The sequence below is a fragment of the Diceros bicornis genome, chromosome 20 (assembly GCF_020826845.1).
Source record: "Diceros bicornis minor isolate mBicDic1 chromosome 20, mDicBic1.mat.cur, whole genome shotgun sequence".
Taxonomy (NCBI): Eukaryota; Metazoa; Chordata; class Mammalia; order Perissodactyla; family Rhinocerotidae; genus Diceros; species Diceros bicornis.
Window position 1 is genome coordinate 9,628,343 of NC_080759.1, and position 20,575 is coordinate 9,648,917.

Sequence of the window (20,575 nt, forward strand, 5' to 3'; positions counted from 1 at the left end):
TTATTTAAAGGGAGTACAGCTGTGAGTTAATAGCATTAAACTCAGGAGTGTGACTAAACTCCTTGTGGGCTGGCTGTCGCTTGTATGTGGTGCCTAGAGCACCAATGGCTTGGGGTTCCTCATTATCATTGTATTTAGAGGCTAAGAATCTTAGAAATGACATTTCTTAAAGGCATGTGTTTATGGCACCCATTTGTCTATGGCTACTTTCAGAGTGCTATCATCATGATACCTAAGCAAGTTTAATGGAAAACATTTAAAAAATGAAGAGTCTTCAGAAGATTAATTCTTGAATGTAAATAGAAATAAAGTGTAGAAAATAGTAACAAAAAAAGAGGGATGGCTGCAAAAAATTAAGATGTAGGCGTGTACTCAGAATATTTTCTGAAATGGAGAGACACAGCCCTTCTTCTCTTCTTTGTGTGTGCTCTGTACTTCTAAGCCCTCATTGAACTAAGCAAGGACTGCTTTGAATAAGAAACTAATTTGGAGATGCCACAAAAGAATCATTTTATAATGGCACTGAATCTAATAAAATTTTAACCTCTAGCTCTTCTGGAATGACACTGTGAGGAAGGTTTTTATTAATGCCCAGTGTCCACAGCTTCAAGAGGCACCATTGGCAGTGTAGGGCTGTCATCAGCATGACTTTTCACCTTATCTGATGTGGGGAGTGATTTCTGAGCCATCACAGAACCCTAGTGTTATAGACTGAATGTTTGTATCCCCCCAAAATTCACACATTGAAACCTAACCCCCAATGTGATGGTATTTGGAGGTGGGGACTTGGGAAGTGATTTGGTCATAAAGGTCGAACCCTCATGAATGTGGTTGGTGCTCTTATAAAAGAGACCCAAGAGAGCCCCCTTGTCCCTTCTGCCATCTGAGGACACAGTGAGGAGACAGCCATCTATGAACCAGGAAGAGGGCCCTCACCAGACACTGAATCTGCTGAAGCCTTGATTTTGGACTCCCAGCCTCCAGAACTGTGAGAAATAATTGTTTATTGTCGAAGTCACCCAGTCTATTATGGTATTTTGTTATAGCAGCCTGAACTGACTAAGACACACAGATAGCCCTGATATTGCCTGACTGCATTGCTAAGAAGCAAACTTTATAAACTTCCCTTTCCTTTTCCAGAACTCGAGCATTTTACCCTCCTTGTTAACACCTTGTTAGTTCATACAAACCCCTCTGTCCTCTGTTGCTTAGTTTCTCTGAAGCTATTTATGGTGCTACCGCACCAGGTCTGTTTTTGCCTGCCTCTCAGAAAGCCAATCGGTGAGATGACGAGATTGCAGAGAGAGAGGGTTTAATAATCACAAGGCTGCCAAGTGAGGAAACGAGAGAATGGATCTCAAATTCACTTCCCCGGAAATAGGGACTCAGGGATATTAATGGAGTAGGGAGCAAGGTGGTCTGAAATGTTTGGAGGTGAGGAGACATGAGGTGATTGATAATGATGATCTGCACAAGCGGAGCCAGGCTTCACGCCTTTTCATAGGGGCATGTTCACAGAATGGCAGCGGTAGCACACCCTGAGGGTGGAGTTCTAACCTCTTGACGTCAAAAGGTCACTTATCGGACATTTGTCTACGTGGGCCCAGTTGATGGGTTGGTGGTCTCAGCTGGTTGAGGTGGACAAGGGGTTCCAGTTGAAGAAAATAGCTCAAACACCCATTACCATGGTGACCCTGGCTCCAGGGTGATGTTACCTACAGGAACCTAGTGGGAATCAGATAGCATATTGCCTAAACAGTACAGTTAACAATGGGTAAGCTTATCATGCAGATTTAAGTCCTCTCCTTCTGTTCTGATAAGTTTCTAGGTAAGACCATCCCCTCCTTGTTTCTGGTACAGGGAAGAGGATACCTTTACAAATGGAGATTTTCTTTACAAATGTAAATGTCTCTTATAAAGGGCAACCAGAACTAAGAATGGGCTTAGCAAGGACCCTCCCAGATACCCGGAGATGTCTATGGTGATGGCCTGTTCTGGGGGCAGGCCTCCCATCCCAAACTCCTTTGGTCAGTTAGTGGGGGTGGAAGCCAAAGTGTCTTTCAGGCAGAGACACATTTGGAGGTGGCCAATTCCGATCCCCCATAGTTACTAGCTGCTTAATCATCAATGGCCAACTGTTTGCCAGTTTCAATAGCTCAGGTTATGTCTTCTTCGAATCTACTTTTTTTCGTAATTTCATAAATTGAGTATCATGTCCCAACCTGTGAGGCTTGTTCTAACTGCTCCCTCCACCTCTCTCCATGTTAGGGATAATGTAAAGTGGTTAGAGAAAAAATGGTATGCCTAACCTTCAATGAACATCTATATTCAAAACCCTGGGGGGCATCCAAAGTTGAAGCAGACTCAGACTCAACTCTCATTTAGTTTCAATTTATAGGAAAGATAAAACACAAAAAAAATACTTTACAAGAAAAGGACGAAAGAAAGTGTTTGATGTCAGCAGCAAGTTCCGAGGAAAATGATGTTCGGTCTTTCCGGGGAGATCAGGAAGAGTCTCATGGGAGTCATTTTTGGGTTGAGACTTAAAGTATTCCTTTTTAAAAAAAAATTATAAAAAACAATATATTTCATTTTTCTGATGTCACAGCCCAAGCGAGTGGTTTTGTACCAAATTTAATGGCAGTTACACAGAATGTTTTGTGCGGGGGAGGAGGAAGAAAGGGAAGTAACCACAAAATTTAAAAAAATAAAATCAAAAACAAAATCCTGGATAACTTTTAGCATCTGTTCCACTCCCACATTAATAAAATTCACCTGGGAATTCAGAATAAAAGGAGAACAGAAAACAAAAATGGAGGGAAAGGAAGGGCATATTGGCAAAGAAAAAGTCACAGGGGAGAAAAAAGCCACAAAACATCCCAAGGACAGACCTCGCTCTCCCTCCCAAAACCAGGAGGACGCTCAGCAGGGAAGCTCAGACTCTACTAGACTGATCTCCCCAAAATAACGTCGCGTGTACTGCAGTGCCCAGGAGGAAAGAGGGAGGGAGGCAGGGCGTGAGCAGCCTGGGGTGGGGGTGGGGCATAAGGGAAGGAAACACACTTAACAGAGGCGGCAATGGCGAAGGGTGAGGGGGTGGATTTGTATAGAGAGACAGACAGACAGGGCTGAGGAGTACTTAAACTGAAAAGGAAATATCCTAAATTTCATTATTTTTTAAAAAGAATGATTTCCTTGCTTTCCCTACCCTACGCTGAACTTAGTAATTTCTTTCTTTTTCCTTTCTTTTTTTCTTTTCTCTCTCTTTTTTTTTTTTTTAGTGTCTTTTGTTAATACTTTGCTCTTGCTTGAGAGAGGCCAGTGATCTCACTGGGTTGAGGACTGGCATGGACATACCTGTACCCAACATGAGACCAGAGTTTCCACTAACCCCAGACCTCTCATGCCAGGCAATGCTAGTGCCATTCTGGGGGCTGGTCTGCTCATCATCCCCTGTGCAAAAAGCCAGGTGTAGGACCCTAGGGCTGTTTACGGCCTGGGACTTCCCCTCATGGAAGTATTTCAGTGTCTGGCTGGGCTTCTTGGATGTAATAGAGGACAGATTCAACTCAGGTATGACCTGCAGATCTGGATCCATAAGCACTGAAGACATGCTGTTCCCCAGCACAGTGAAGGGGTCAGGACCCCTCGGGCCTGCAGGCTTCCAAAGTGCTGCTGAATTTGGAGGCAGGTTGTTGGGATGGCCAAGTGTGCCTTTTCCTGCAACACCCATGTCTCCTGGGAAGATGCTCTGTCTCCAGTGGGGCCATGGTAAGGAAATGGTACCTGCTGTGGAAGAGATCCAGACTGGAGAGAACCCCTGGGAAAACCAATCTGTCCTTGAGATACCATCCGAGGTTCCTGAGACCCATGACCCTTCGTAGGATTGTGTGACATCAACTCAGGCCCCATCAGAACACCATGAAGCAGTATTTTGGATCCCATGGCATTCAGGAAGGGCATCTGTTGAGAGTGAAAAGTAGCTGGGTCCTTCCCCTTGGGCTGAGGGTTGGCACTGAAACCTGAAATTCGAGGATTTTGCATACTAATGCCCGTTCCTGGCATGTTATTCATTGATGACAAGTTGAGTGAAGGAGCTGGAGGAGAGTTGTCATCTGAGTTGACTGCAGTCTTGATGGTATGATGGTATAATCAGGTAAAACTGAGCATTGCAAACTTGGATATTTTTCAGACATCATAATGGAGAGCAGGTTTGGGGACAGATGGGCTCTGGAGGCAAGTTGTGTTAGAGAGAAGACATCTGGATATGCACAGAAGCAGATCAACAAGCAGAGCAGCAGCAAAGCCTAAGATGCGGCTGTTTAATGAAAGCAGCAGAATCTGGGCCTGCCATCAGACTCACCATGGACAATGGAATCTGGAAGAGCTTGAGGTTCCCCGAGGGCAAGCCCAGCATGATGACTGGACTGCACATGGTGGGAGGTTTCAGAGGGTTCATAACAAGAGAATGCACATGGCTGCTTGACACAGATTTATTCAAGGGCTTCTGCCCCAGGTCATGTCAAATTGGAGGAGCTGTGTTGAGGCTAATGGGGTTTCTGAAAGGATTGAGAGGTAGCGGTGTCTATGACGGAGCTGGCCATTAATCATTCTGGTGGGTCTGACTGGTTCCCTGAGATTCTGCAAACCACTCTTTGTTTCCTGGACCTTGAGACATGGGAAGGAATGGCCTGAAGCCCATGCCAAACTCCTGCTGAGGGTGCTCACCAGATGGCAGGGGAACTATCTTCTCCTGAGCAGGCAGCATCTCAGAGCCACCTGAGTGTAATTCATCATCTCCCCAGGGCACACAGAGCCTCTCATCATTTGAGGTATCATCTAAGAGTTGAATCTTGTGTTGACATTTAAATTGACATATCCCTTCATGACATTAAGGACCATCCCAAACTCAAGGCCCATCTGTAGGATATCACTTTTGTAAAGTCATCCCTGGTAGGACTCTGAGGGAAAACGAGAATGTTCTCTGAGAGCCTGGGATCATCCTAATCTTTTCCATGCAGAGGCTGATGCCTGCCATGCTTACCCCAGGGAGAAGGCCTTGACATTTCTCTGCCAGCTGCTGTTGAAACATCTCTGCAGACAATTTTGAGGCATTTTGGAACCACTCCCCCCTCATTCAAGACCACTTAAGACCCTTGGCCAGGAGAGAAGTTTTAAACATCTGCAATTTTTGACATATTTTCTGGCCAACTGACTCCAGAAAGACCTGGTCTGGATGCAGAGTTGAGGACATTTGCCCCTTCCATTTCAGAGCTTATCATTTCTGCAAATCCAGGGAGGCATATCTGATCCCTGGCATGTTGGCGTCAAGGGCCATGACCCTAGGAGCAGAGAATGTGGTATAGTCATACTATCAGAAGATGGCTTTGCTTGTCCAGGTCACTAGGGGTCATCTGGTATCGAGGATGAGGCCCTTGAACAAATTCCCAAGGTCCATGCTATAAAGCTCCGTATCCTGGAGGGAGCACTGTGGTACAGCCATTTGTCCCTGATTCCTCTTCTTCTCTTCATAAAAACTCCTGCTGTAATTTCAGCCAAACTAACTGCTCAGGAGTCATATGATCTGGGTGGTTGGGTCCTATGGCCCCAGACTGGGAGTTCATGGAAAGTGGAACCGCTTTATCTGGAGAGAAGGGCACATCTCAATATCCCAGAAGGGCAAGTGGAGCCCTCACATGTGTCTGGAGCCCAGTCCCTTGCCGAGGCTTTGGTGTTGAGCCATCATGGCCTGTATGAACCCTTGTAGTCTTTTCAGAGGTCCATCTAATAAGCCGGCATTCTGCATTCTTTGTGTTGCTGTGAATGTTTTCTCATCAGGGAAAAGCATATGCTGGCTGTCTCTGACTTTGTAAGGAGTGCTCCCGAAGCTCTGGCCGCTCATGAGATAGTCTGTCTGGGCTCTCTCCCAGGGCGGAGGAATCTCCACTGGACACTAGTGGAGAGGGGGCAGACACTGAGAGCTGCCAAGGAGCTGTTGCCCCTGTGAGAGACAGAGCCAACTGCTTGGTTGGGGGCATCAAATTTGGCCCAGTACCAGGTAGGAGCAGTGGAGTAGAGCTGGCAGGGCTGCCTACTGAAGGAATCAGTTTGTTCTCTACCTAGGCCTATCTCAGGCCAGGGGACATGTGGGAGCAGCAGGTTTGGGTTCTGGTGGCAGGATGCACAGAGTTGGCTGCAGTCTGGTATTCAGGGAGGAATTCTGGCCCTGGTTGGCTGGAACTGGGGGCTGTTGTGGCAGAGGTTTCATTACAAGGCAGATATCTGTGTGTTCAGAGGGGCTTTGCTCCTCTCTGTCTTGCTGCTAAGGATGTTCTAGATGTGGAAAGGGGTGGTAGTTTCAACTTAACCCTCAATGCAGCTTCTGCAGCTTGAAAACATATGCACCACTTGGGCTAATGTCTTATGAGCTGGCGTGGGCTTTGGACAATAGTCTGGCTATGGGAAGGTCTAGAAGAAGACCTGTGGGTCACAGAATTTGCTGGGGTCATCAGTGTGTTGCATGCTGGGAATCCTGGGACTTTATGTGGTCAGCAGAATTACATTCTTTAGTCCAGGAGCTCTCTGACCAGAAGAGTAGGTGGGAATACCTTGTTCCCTTGGCACCACTGCCAGTCCCATTGATCAGGCCCATGCTCCCACTTTGCCCAAGAAGTGCTTGAGGGGTATAGCTCCCACTCTTGGAGTCACAGGGGGTGGGGGGTCTGGGATTGACTGGCCAGCTCCGTGATCACTCTGCCTGGAGAATTTGGAAACCAGGTGGAGGTTCCCAGATGGGGAAGTCACTGCAGGGGGAAGGCCTATCACCTCGTCCTTGACTCGGGCTTTGACTCTCTTTCGTGGTGGAGACTTCCTCCCTTTGGGGTCAGTAGAATGCGCTGACGGAACTCCTGAGCTTGCAGTCACAAACACAGCTCCTCTCGGACCGCAGCAGGAACAGCTGCTGAGGCAGGGGCAGCGGCCCGCCACTTGCTGGGTGTGTCCCTTCACACTGGCCGCCTGTGGGTCTTGTTCCTCTTTGTTTTTCTCTGTGCTGGAAGTTGGTCTTGCAGCTTCAGCATTCTCTGGGTGTGCCTCCTGCTGCCAGAGGAGAACCTTTCATCTCAAGGGGACACAATACACAAGGGTTACCACACAGCAGTGTTGATCCTGGAGCTCGGGGATCTAGGAGCCGCATTCTCAAAGGCAACCCTCACCTTCAGGACGTTCAATTTGCTCTTTTTTCTACATTGGGACACAAAAGAACTTTCCAAAGATGACCTATGCCTCCCAAACAGAACTGAATTTCTAGGTCAAAATCAGGCTGACACCAGCTAGTTCCACATTCAGTCCCTGGGGGCAGGGTGGAGGCATGGAAGTGGGGTGGGCTGCAGGCTGCACCCCACCGCCCCCCAGCTCTTAAGGTGGATCATGTAAAGGAAGCATATGGGAAATAAGCTTAGAAAGGTAAGTTGTGACAAAATTTAGGAAAGTCTTAAATGCTTGATTGTAAATTTGGGGTTTTTTAGTAAGGAGTGAGGAACTACTGGAAATTTCTAAACTCGGGGCTAACGTGATCATGACTTGGCTTTAGAACGATTCATTCTCCCATTATTGTTGAGAGGAAAGAGAGTCAAGGTGCTTTCAGATGCAAGCAAGAGAATACCAAACCAAGATGGCTTAGACGATAGAGATTTATTATCTCAAATAACAAGTCCCATCCATAGCTATAAAGAGAGATTTGGTTGTTTCTCAGAAAGCAGTGGTGATATTTGAAACCAAGGGATTGGTTGAGGGTGTCAAGAGAGGACATGGAGACAAAAACAAAAAAGTGACGAATAATAGAAATTTAGAGAATGTCAAAGAGGAAAGTTAGGAAGCAGAAAAACAAAAAATAAATTCCTTATTATCTAATTTTTTGCCACTTCTAGCTTAGTGCAAGAGCTCACCTTTACCCCCTAAATGATTATTTTTAAATGAAAATCATTCAATATGAACACTCAGTCTCTCAGGAATATTACACTCTCATTTCAGAAAACCAATTTAGCCAAGCATGAGGATAAGTAAAAGAGTCCTTTATAGAGAACATCTCTGATCCATTTCAAAATAGTTTTATTTACTGTAACCAAAAGTAATTAGAGCATTCATCCCTAGTGGCCATTTGTCATCTTATGAGAAGTTTCCACATTCATATCGGGAGCACCCACTGAAATCCATGAAAACTCAGCAACCCACAGATCAGTCTCCCACTGGAAAGAGGAAAGGTGCTGTTTCAGAAACTTGCCACAACTGTCTATAACCAGGCCGGGTGCTCACCCAGAGTTTCAGACATGAATGCCCAAGTCGGGCACCTCTTCTCGTGTCTTGGCAGAGCGCCCTGTAAGACGTTATTATAATCACTATGAGGTTCTAGTCTACATAGCAGGATAAAGGGAAGGGGACTTGAAATTAAAAAATGAAAAGACTACCATCTTTCACTTTTGATCTAACCTAGTTAAGTGTCGCCTCTCTCTCTTCCGTGCATTCTTCTGTGACTCTAGGCTACCCAGCCAAGACAGGCATCCTCAGAACTCTGCCACGTCACGGTTTTTCTCACCAATAGACCAAAATTACCCAGTCATAGAAAATGGGCGCTAATGATTCTGTGAGGAAACCAAAGAGAATAAAGAACTTGGTAGATGATGAAGCAGATGTCAAGCAACCTGTCCTTGTAGACGGATTCTACTGCCCACCCTGAAGGGCTCGACTCCTTGCCCCGGGGGAGATGTGCTTTTGCCACAAACTTGAATTCAACAGTGCTTCACTCTGAGGACTTGGTCTTCACCTCAGTGGGGTCTTCACTGCGGGTGTTCCCTCGGGGTCTGGCATGGTACTGGAAACCCACTGAGGGGGGAGTCACTCAGTCTGGAATCCTTGGAGATATGTAATTCACTTGGGGACACAAGGCCCTTGTATGGCCATACAGTCAAATGTGATTTTTTGCCCTTGTCACATATTCAAGTCAATCTGCTGGGGTTTTTGTAAAAAAAAAAAAAAAATTGGTCTAAGCACAGCTACACCAAGTGTGGTCTGTGGACTGGGGAGAAGTAAGTACAGAACTCAGCAGTAAGCATTTAGAAACTTTTATAGCAATTTGATAGAGTAATTTTTTTAAGTCCATTAAATCTAGTAATTTAAAAAAGGGAAATATTATGTATGTCATTTATTTATGTTTCATTTCTATTATAATTCATCTTCTAACTGTTGATTTTATATCCTGCTTCCGGATTGTATTTTCTGCTTCTTTGAATACCTGCTAATTTTTTTATTGGACTGTAGAGAGCGTGAATTTTCACTGTCAGGGGCTGGATTTTGCTGTGTTCCTTCACATAGTGGTGGACTTTGTTCTGGCAGGCAGTTATGTTACCAGGGATCAGGTAGACACTCTCCAGGTATGCTTGTAGGTAAGGAAAAGGCAGTAAGTGGTGAGCAGAGGCAATAGTAGGACTCATCTTATTTGCTTCCCTTCTCTGAAAGGCTCATACTCCTAAAGGGACTTTTGTCCAATATCTGAAAACCATTGTTTCATATATTTTTCTGGTTGTCTAATTGTTTAAGATGGAAGAATTGATCCCTTTTACTTTATTATGGTTAGAAACAGATGCCCTAGAACTTCATCTTAACATATTTCATCTTGATATCCAGTAATTCACTGATAATAATTTTACTTTATTTTATAAAAGTATCAATCTATAATGGAAGAGAAGTCAAAAAACAAAACAAAGCAAAGCAACAACAGAAAAACCGAATAACTCAACAAATGAGCAAATAACCTGAATAGACATTTCACAAAAAAAAGATATACAAATGGCCAATAAACACATGAAAAGATGCTCAAAATCACTAACCATTAGGGAAATGCAAATCAAAACCACAATAAGATACCACCTCACACTTATTAGGATAGCCATTATTGAAAACAACAGAAAGTAACAAGTCTTGGTGAGGGAGAAATTGGAATCCTTGTCCATCACTAACAGGAATGTAAAATGGTGCCGCCTTTGTAGAAAAAACTATGGTGGTTCCTCAAAAAATTAAAAATAGAATTACCATATGATCCAGCAATTTCACTTCTGGATATATACTCAAAAGAATTGAAAGCAGGATTTCAAACTGATATTTGTACATCCATATTCATTCATAGCAGTATTATTCACAATAGCCAAAAGGTGAAAGCAACTCAAGTGTTCACTGATGCATGAATGGATTAAAAAACATGTATATCCGTACGATGGAATATTATTCAGCCTTAAAAATGAAGAAGATTTTGACATATGCTATAACATGAATGAACCTTGAAGATTTAAGTGAAATAAGCCAGTCACAAAAGGACAAATACCATGTGATTCCAGTTATACGGGGTACCTAGAGTAGCCAAATTGATAGAGTCCAAAAGTAGAATAGTGATTGCCAGGGACTGGGAGGAGAGGGAAATGGGGAGTTATTGTTTAATGGGGACAGAGTTTCAGTTTGGGAAGGTGAAAAAAGTTCTGGAGATGGACGGTGGTGATGGCTGCACAACAACGTGAATGTACTTAAAGCCCCTGAACTGTACACTTACAAATGGAAAAACAGTAAATTTTATGTTATGTGTATTATACCACAAAAAAAGAATACTTGAAAACAAAACAGCAACGGTATCATCCCTCCAGACAGCTTGAGAATCACTGATCTTCAGAGGCTAAAGGGAGGAAAAGGCCTAAGTGAGGGAGAGTTGGATGAACTTTCTACCTAGGATTAAAGATGACAAACAATAGTCTTTCAGGCCACCCAGAGCCCACTCAGCCAGGAATCAGGAAGGTCTGAGTATGTCACATCTATAGAACCTGCCATGGTGGTTATTTGTGTATCATCTCAATCAGCAGTGAAGTCCTTAACGATGATCTGTGCGGTGGACTTCACAGACAGTGAGGAAAGTAGAATCTGGGGAGGCTGGATTGTCTTCTGCAGTGAGTCTTGGGGAGAGACGTCCAGAAGTTGGGTAGGTGGCGGCTGCTCTGAAGAGGAACATAAGCAATTATTCCCTGTGGTCTGAATGGAGGAAGAGGGACAATATCAACCCAGGACATATTGTTTATCATGAAAAAGAGAATGCTATTAATTAATATATATATAACATGATCCCATTTCTATGTATTAGGAAAATAAATATATATTTCTACATATACATGTATAGAAGAAAATTCCCTGGAAGGATATAAACCAAAATGCGAACAGTGGTTATATCTGTGAGGTTGGATCATGAGTGGTTTTTATTTTCTCTTTGTAAGTTTTTTTTTTTTTATCATCTGTTGTTTTCACAATGGGTAGGTAAAACTTTAATAGTCAGGGGCAAGAAAGCAATTTTTATTTAAAAATTAGAAAAGGATTGAAGCGGGATGTTATGTGACCCAGACTTGAGGTACCTTTAATTTTGTTTTTGGAGATTTATGCATAAAATAGTCTATGTTTCATTATTTCTCATTCTGTTTTTAACATTAGAGATCTGACTAGCAGTTTACACATTATAAGGTAACAATGCTTACCATTTTATGTACTGGAAATGCATTTCATTCATCTAGGTCAGATAAGATTAGAGTAATTAAGGTCACTGGACTTTGTCATGTAACAAATCCTTAAATCCGACTCTAATCTCATTCATTAATGCCACAAACAAAAGGGTTAATTGCTAACATAAAATGTTTCATACTCATCTAGACCCAAATACTATAATATTAAATGTTATTAATGCAATGCTTTGTATCTTTAGAGAGGAGCTGATGTATTCAGCACTCTAAGAGTTACAGATTTATTAGTTCTGAAGAGGTTATCCCTGGGGTAACTCATTATCGCTCGTACAAGCACGGAATGTTCTGTGACAGGAGAATGTCCAAGATGAAACAACCCAATTAATCCAGATGGGGCATGCATGCTGTGACTATGCAATAGGAGCAGATGTTGTCAACTCCTGAATTGTCACCAGGCAGCCTTGTGGCTGAGACAGTGCCCCACTAGCACAGGTTGGCTGCTGATGTGGGAATGCTGCTAGCCTGTTGCCACATTGGACTCATGCTCAGTTGCCTCACTTCAGCTCTGACCCAGCTGGAAAGGACAATCCTGTTGTCTTATGATTCTCCTGCACCAAGCCTTTTGCCACTTTAAAAAGAAGACAAACAAACTGATTTGAGTCTTAATCTCTCTCTCTCTTTTTTTCTTTTTCCAATTCTGGCAAAGGTGCTAAGGAGTGAAAGTTCCCAAAGGCAGTCTTGAAAGATCAGCCTCCAAATATGTTATCTCAAAACTGGAATCTTATGCAGCCATTAAAAATGATGTCATAAAAAGTTTTTAAAGACATAGGAATGTGTTCACTTCATGCTATTATTGTGAAAAGAGCAGCATACAAATGTAACCCTATGAATATAAGGTATGATTCCAATTTTCTAAACTAAAAAGATGGAGAGAGTTTCCATCTACTGTAAAAGATGAGAAGGAGTAAAAGACTTAAAGTCACCATTAGATGGGGAGAGTAATGCTGGTTTTGGGGGTTTATTTTTTTGCTTTTTTTTTTTTTGCCTATATACTTTCTTACATTTTCCAAATTTTCTAAAGTAGAAATATATTACTTTCTAAAAAATAAGAAAAGACTCCCAACAAATGTTATTTTCAGGGTTAGTCTGAAAACTAATTATAGAGTAGCTTCTACTTCTTGATATTAATTCAACAGCAACATATATTTTCCTATAAATCTCTTTCATCTTACCATGTCAGGACGAGGCTTAAACAGAAATTGTTCAACTATGCCACATTTTTCTCAAACTGAAATCTTACATGGACCTTGACCTTCTCTACCACAAAATGAGAAAACTTTTCCAGAAGGGGGAAAAGACACTGTCCAATCAGCTCTGCTTTTTCTCAAAGCTCTACAGGAATAATTAATAAAGAGGCTGCCTTGGGCCAAGCGGTCACGTCCTTTGGGAATGCTTTTCCCTCTCCTTGCCCTGACCCCAGGAAGGAAAAAAATAACAATTGGCATTCATACTGTGCTCAGAGCTTTAAAAGTACTTTCACACATAATAAGAAGAATGAAAAGAGAAACTCTCTCCACAACAGTCTGATGCTCTGCTGACAAACACATCCATTACCCAAGCACGTGCTAACTTGGGTCACAGCGGCAGCCAAATGAATCACAGAGGCACAGGATGAGAGAACTATGTCTCAGAGCTGATGCTATGCCACGCACTGTTCTATTCACTCCACATATAGCATAGAGTCCTTATGACAACACTGAGAGGAAGGTGTCATTATCTACATCAGGGATCAGCAAACTACAGCCCGTGGGCCAAATGCAGCCTATAGCTTGTTTTTGTAAATAAAGTTGCATTGGAACACAGCCACATCTGTTTGTTTATTGCCTAGGACTGCTTTCCTGCTGCAACTGTAGAATTGAGTAGTTGCAACAGAGACTGTTTTCCTGCAAAGCCTAAAATATTTATTATTTGGCTCTTTACAGAAAACATTTGTCAACCCCTGATCTATATGATACCTATGAGGAAAATGAGGCTCAAAGAAGTTCAATAATATCTCAATGTCACTCAGGTACTTACCAGCAGGGCCAAGATATAAACATGTGTCTGTCTTACTTTAGGCCCATATCCTTTCATGTCTCCAAATGAGAACTTAAAGAGTAAGGCCCCAACATTCTCCAAAGTATACTGTGCGTGTGGCACATTACAAGCTGAGAAAGATGAGACGTGGAAAACAGTGTTATTATTTTTAAGACACATTATGAGACATAGTAACTCTTGGATTTCTTAAGCTATGTAAAGAACACTCCACTGTAAGTCATCTTTTTCCTTCAACTTCTAATTTAACTCTACAGCAAAAATTATAAGACAGACCATTAAAAAAAAATAGTGGAATTTCATATGCAAAATTGGCATTAGGTTTCATTGCATAGCTTTCACATGAAAACGGGCCCTAACACATTTGATGTGTTCCCCTAGTGTGATGTGGCACCACCTGTATGAACTTGCCAGGTTCTTCCCAGCCTAGAGAGGGAGGGGTAGGGAAACGTGTGCTCAAAGTAAAAGTCTAACCTATTCTTCATTTTTAGCATGGTTTTTGTTTTAAATGTCAGTTTCTCTTTCAAAACCTCTTCTGTTTCACTCCTTAAGCACTCAATTAGCTAAGGCAGGGGACTTGGCAGAGACTTTTGTAGGTACCTGATGGAAGAAACTGCTGTGGATGAAATTGCTACCTCTCACGTGCTCATACTACCTCACCCATTGGTGACGTAAAAGTACAAGGTGCTAAAAATGGAGACCAGAGAAGGGTGGTGGGCTGGCTCAATTCACACCAGGGGCAGCAAATGTAGGAAAGGCAGCATCTCCGCCAGATCTTAGTCTTTCCTAGACAGAGTCCAGTGGTTTTGTGGAGGAAAAGTAAGGGAAAGTCTAGAGGATTTGTCCTTGGCATGCTCAGTGGCGAGGAGGACCTGGTTCATTTTTTTTCTTCCCATAAAGAAGGAAAATGTCATGACTTTGTGATAAGGTAATTTCTCTAATGTTTACAAAAAGGCATGGAGATTCAACTGTCTTCTGGAAGGAGCCAGCAGGGGCAGAATGAATATAGAAAGCATAAAGTGATATCCTTTCCAGAGAAACAGAAAGGAAGGAGATTAGAACAATGCGGTGGAAGTAAGAACAGTGAAGTAACTTAAAGTCTGTAAAATCGTAAATGCTAGTACACAGAGGGAGCTACTATCATACAAGGAAAGTAAAAGCCTCAGCTGCCACTCTCATCACACATTAAGAAGAGTTAGCAAGAGACGGAAAGTGGAAAGAGGTTTCCCCTTTATGTTCCCGCCAGTAATGTATAAGAATTCCGGTTGCTCCACACCCTCACCAACACTTGGTATGGTTAGCCTTTTTAATTTTAGTCATTCTAATAGGTGTGTAGTGGTATCACCTTGTGTTTTTAATTTACATTTCCCTAATGACAAACAATGCTGAATATCTCTTCGTGGGCTTATTTGCCCTCTGTATATCTTCTTTGGTGAAGTGCTATTCATATCTTTTCCCTGGTGTTTAGCTAAGCTGTTTATTTTCTTATTATTGAATTTTATGAGTTCTTTAATTATTCTTCATATAAGCCCTTTATCAGATATAGATTTGCACATATTTTCTCCTAGTCTGTAGCTTGTTTTTCATTCTTTAACAGGGTCTTCCAAGAGCATAAATTTTTCATTTTAATGAAATCCAACTTAGATTTTTCTTTTATGGATTGTGTTTTGGTGTCATAGCTCAGAAATCTTTGACTAACCCAAAGTCACAAAGGTTTTCACTTATGTTTGCTTTTAGAAGTTTTATAGTTTTTGGTTTTATAGTTAGGTCCATGATCCATTTTGAGTTTATGTTTGTATATGGTGTGAGTTGTGGACTAAATTTTTTTTTGCACATGAATATCCCATTGTTGAAATGGCTATTCTTTTTACACTAAATTGCCAATACACTTTGTCAAAAGTCAGTTTGTCCGTATATACGTGGGTCTATTTCCATGATCTCTATTCTGTTCCATTGATCTACTTGTCAGTCTTCACACCAATACGACAGTGCCTTGATTGCTGTAGTTCTATAATGTCTTGAAATTATGTTGTATTAGTCCTCCAACTTTGTTCTTTTTGTCAAAACTTTTTTGGCTATATCACATCCTTTGCATTTATATGTGAATTTTAGAATTAGCTTGCTAATTGCTGAGGTTTTGATTGGGATTGCATTGAATCTATAGATCAGTTTGGAAAGAACTGGTATCTTAACAATATTGAGTAGTTTACTCATGAATGTGATATATCTCTCCATTTACTTAACTGTTCTTTAATTTCTCACAGCACAGTGTTATAAATTTCAGTGTACAGATCTTTCTCATCTATTTCAGATTTATCCCTAAGTATTTCATTTTTTTGATGCTATTTATTGAGATTTTTTTATTTCAATTTCTAATTGTTCCTTGCTAGTATATAGAAATACAATAGAATGTTTTATATTGAGCTTGTATCCTGCAAGCTTTCTAAAATTACTTGTCAGTTCTAGTAGCTCTTTTTGTGGATCCTATCAGATTTTTTACATAGTTGATCATGTTGTCTATGAATAATGACAGTTTTACTTCTTCCTTTCCAATCTGGATGCCTTTTGTTCATTCATTTTTGGCCTTATTGCACTGTCTAGAACCTCCAGTACAATGTTGAATAGAATGGTGTGAGCAGACATCCTTGATATCTTCCTGATCTTATTCCTATAGATCATTTTAGAAGTAGTTTTTAAAGTAGAAAGAAGAAAAATGCAAGAAGTGGGTCAATATCATTCAAGTAAAGATTTAAGAGGGGAAAAAGAGTAGGGCAAGGGAAGAATAAGCAGGTGGGGGCAGAGTTTAAGCAAATTCTGTGGAAAGGTCAGGCGCTGTTCCAGTCTTTGGGGAAATCTGATGTAGGTAAATAGCATTTGTAATCTCCATAGCTGGGCCCCAGTGCGGTCAAGCTGGAAGAGGGCTGATCACAACGTGACTCCACTAGTGATTGTGGATTTGTCCCTCCAATGCGCTTTTGCATCGTAATTGGGGGAGACTACATTTTCACACTCACAGTAACCGTTTATTTATTGGCCAGTAAGATTGAAAATATATACGCCTCAAATCCTTAGTTACAGTCTCTAGGTTGCTGGGATCTGACTCAACTTCTGGACATTACTAAGAAGTAAAAGCACACCGGGATAAAGCGACCCAAAAGAAAGCAAAGAGATCCAAGCCCCAGATCCAGCATGAACATATTTCTTACCCGTAGGATAGCACCCCATGAAAAAGAAGTTGAGTTTAAGTTAAAATAATTCTGCTTGGAACTGAATCAGACCTGTTCTCAAAATGTAGGCCAAGTTTCATGCTCTTCACAGAGATTTTGCAGTATGCATCTCTCTGTATTATGATACGTGAACCCAAACATCATCAGTTTGTATTCATGTAGGCAAGTAAGCCTGGTGCCACAAAAACACCACTCAATCAGCAGTCGGGAGATTTGGATTCTGGCTTCATCAGACTTTTAAAAAAGCATAGAGCAAATACGGAGGCAGACGTGAGCAGCGGGAAAGAACGCTGGAGTCTCTGGAGTGAGAGGGGAATGGAGGGAGACAGAGAGGACAGTGAGCGGAGTCCCAGCCATTTGGAAGATTCACCTGAGGGCTGAGAGGTAGAGCAGGGCGAGGGACCCGGCTCTTCAGTGGGATAGACATGGGTCTCAATTCCAGCTCTACCTCTTCCTGCGTGTGTTAAATCAGGTTCTTTGCTTCTCTTGCCTTTGTTTCTCATTCTGTAAATTGGGATGATAATAATGCCTGCGACATAAGGTTTTTGTGTGGCTTAAATTGTGCCACACAAATGTGCAAACCCCTTACAAATATGCCTGGAATATGAAAGTAGAATCTGATAACATTACAGCTGAGGTGACTTCATTCATTCGACAAATATTTATTGAGAACCTACTCTGCGCCAGCACTGGTCTAGGCACTTAGGGAACATCAGTGACCAGAACAGAGGAAAACTCCTGCTTTTGTGGTGCTCACACTCCATTGGGGGTGAGGGACAGCAAACACAATAATGAGAAAATGGTACAGTATGATTAAAAGTGATAAATATCCAGGAGAAAAGAAATACAGCAAGTAAGATGTTAAGGGGGTTGAGGGTGCTAGGAAGTCTCAGTTATCATAATTAAGGGGGCGGTCAGGGCAGGCCCCTTTGAGAAGGTAACATTTAAGAAAAGATGAAGTGGGAAAGCAAGGCAGTCAGCTATGTGGGAAGAGAATTCTCAGCAGAGGAAACAGCAGTACAACGTGCTCAGGCAGTGGCATGCCTGGGTTGTTTAAAGAACAAGGAGATCAGTGGAAGGGAGAGACTTGTAAGGGATGAGTCATGGGCCAGGTCATTAGAGCTCTGTGGGCCCTGATGAGGACTTGGGCTTTTACCCTGAGTGAAACGGGAAGCCATTGGAGGGTTTGGCATAAAGTGGTAATGATCTAATTTCTGTTTGAAAGGCTCCTCTAGCTGAGAATAAACTCTAGAGTCACAAGGGTGTCAGTAGATACAGGGGGAGATGATGTTAGCTCAGATCTAGGGCGGTCACAGTGGACGTGATGAAAAGTATTTCGAAGGTAGAAGAATGAGGATTTTTGGAAGAATTGGATGTAGACTGTAAGAGAAAGTGAAGAATTGAGTTTTCAGCCTGAGTAATGGGAAGGCTGGATTTGCCATCAATAAGAAGGAAATAAGCTTTAGGGCCAGATTAGGAGTTCAATTTGAGGCATGTTACGTTTGAGATATCTATGAGTCTATATGTCTATTAGTGATGCTCACATGAAATACAGTATGTAATCTGGACAATCCTTAAGCTGTACCCGTGAAAGGAAGAAGCAGATGGGGTAGCTTGTTCAGAGAGAATTTGACTGGAGGTAATTTCACCCTCAGGCCAGAAAATGTGAGGTCACTGTGTTAATCCTGTTGCCTATCACCTGCTTCCTCTCTCTACTGTCACTGTTTACAGATAAAAGTATTTTAAAAGTTATACAAAGTCACATGACTCCCAGATTTTCTTTCCACTTTGCCTGTTACATTTCATCTAGAATGTTCATTCTGAGCTTATTTCCTAATATGAAAGGTACAAGACTGAAGTTTGGTTGTCACCTGGCTGGATGACAATGGGAATTCTGGACCACTTGACAACTCACCCCCAAGTCACCACTACATATACCATCACATGCCTTACACCTGGACTGAGCCAGGCACTATGTAAAAGCACCCTTTCCTTTCTTCCACCCTCTCCCCAGGCCTGAAGCACCAGGGTCCCACTTCAGCAGTCTTGTTGCGAGGCCTGCCTGGGGCAATACTCTAGGGATGTGTTGCAGATGCTCCTGTCTGCAGGAAGGAAGCCCTGCATAGCACATCAGATGAGGCAAAACCACATTCTATCAGCCACGAAAGTTATTTGAAAGTTTCCTGAGGACTTGAAATCTGAGCAAGCGGAAATAGTAATGATGATATTTATGGCGTTTTCCCACAGCAAAGCTGATAGGAAGTTGCAGCTAAGCCCTGTTCTCCCGGGGGCGCTAGATGTGTGTGTTGGTGATTCATGACATCAGGAATCAAGGAGACGCCTTCCTGTTCCTCAGTTCTGTTTTCATGTCCTTCTCCTGTAGGCTCTGTCTCTGGAGGGCAGATGGCAGGCTCTGGGGAGCTACTCAGGGGAGCTATAGTGCCATTGCTGTATTTCCCCTTCTCTGTGCACTCCTTTGAAGACACTAGGTCATCTCAAAAGCCAGTTTCTGACTCATTTTTTCTTAACTACCAAAAAAATTTTTTTTGACGTTGCTCATTAGATATTTGAACTGAAGAAAAATGATAAAAATCAAAACAAGGTTTATCCCGAGATTCAAAAGAAATGAGGAAATATAATTCCCAGCTTAAAACCCAAACTGTTCTTTTGAAATCTATTTAGGGGTGGGGGAAACATCGATATTTTGCTTCAGTGCCTTAGTACTTAAAAGGGATATATTGGGATCTATAATTTAACTGCCAAATCCAACATTCATATCCATCTGGACAGTTTTGAAAGGATCCTTGAGCCAGTCAGAATTGGCAGTTGGCTGTATAATCACACCTGCATATGGCACAGGAGTTTTTTTAATGGGCGACAGTTAGAGCATGAAAGTATTGCATGATTTGCCTTTGTTGAGAACCCGCACTTCAACATGTTTGCACGTGTGAGTAATTACATTTTAAAGCTCTCTGTTAACAAGCCTTTGTTCTTTATTTCCTACGAATCAAATTAGTTGGAGACCCAGTTCATTTTGAAATTATTTGGAAAATGTTTTGGTGTTCTAAAATTTCCTTTGTACCAAAGTTTTGCAAAGTTAAAAGGCAAGCCACAAACCTCCACAACCAGTGAAAGAAAAATGCATAAAACCAACAACAAATTAAATATGACAAACACCCACACAACAGGAGAATGTAAGTAACACGTGTGTCTCTAAATACATGTCAACCTCCGTGTGGGATTTAGCTCCAACTCACTGTAGATGAAGACAATCTTTAATGCTTAAAAATTCAGAGAATCTGGCTTCAAAAAGATCACATTTGTCTCAGTCCACTTTAGGCTGCCAGGTCTCTCCTTCTACCTCCCTTGTAAGTGTAAGTCTAACTGCACATTCCCCCAGCACCATCCAGGAGTGAAGCTGTTGTATAATTGGGAGCTACTCTTTGAGATGATTTTCAAAGAAAGACTGAAGGTAATGAGGAACGGAGCCTCGCTACGTGGGAGAGCCCAAGCAAGAAATTGTCTTCAACCACTTACACTGCCTCCTTTGCTGGTAAACGGAGCTCAATTTGGGAAAGGCAGTGAGAAAAACTGCAGAAATCACTTGGGACATTCTTGTTAAGGATGGCGCATTGACTCGAGCTACTCTGCCTGTTTAGAATAACAGTCACTGGCATCCCTATGCAGGAGATTCCGTCTAAACAGCTTTTG

The 20,575-nt window shown here is 42.2% G+C and overlaps 1 pseudogene; it reads right to left on the reverse strand.

Annotated features, from left to right (window-relative positions):
• Positions 1-3,327: 3,327 nt before the first annotated feature.
• Positions 3,328-13,676, reverse strand: LOC131418865 (B-cell CLL/lymphoma 9 protein-like; annotated as a pseudogene).
• Between the last annotated feature and the right edge of the window lie 6,899 nt (positions 13,677-20,575).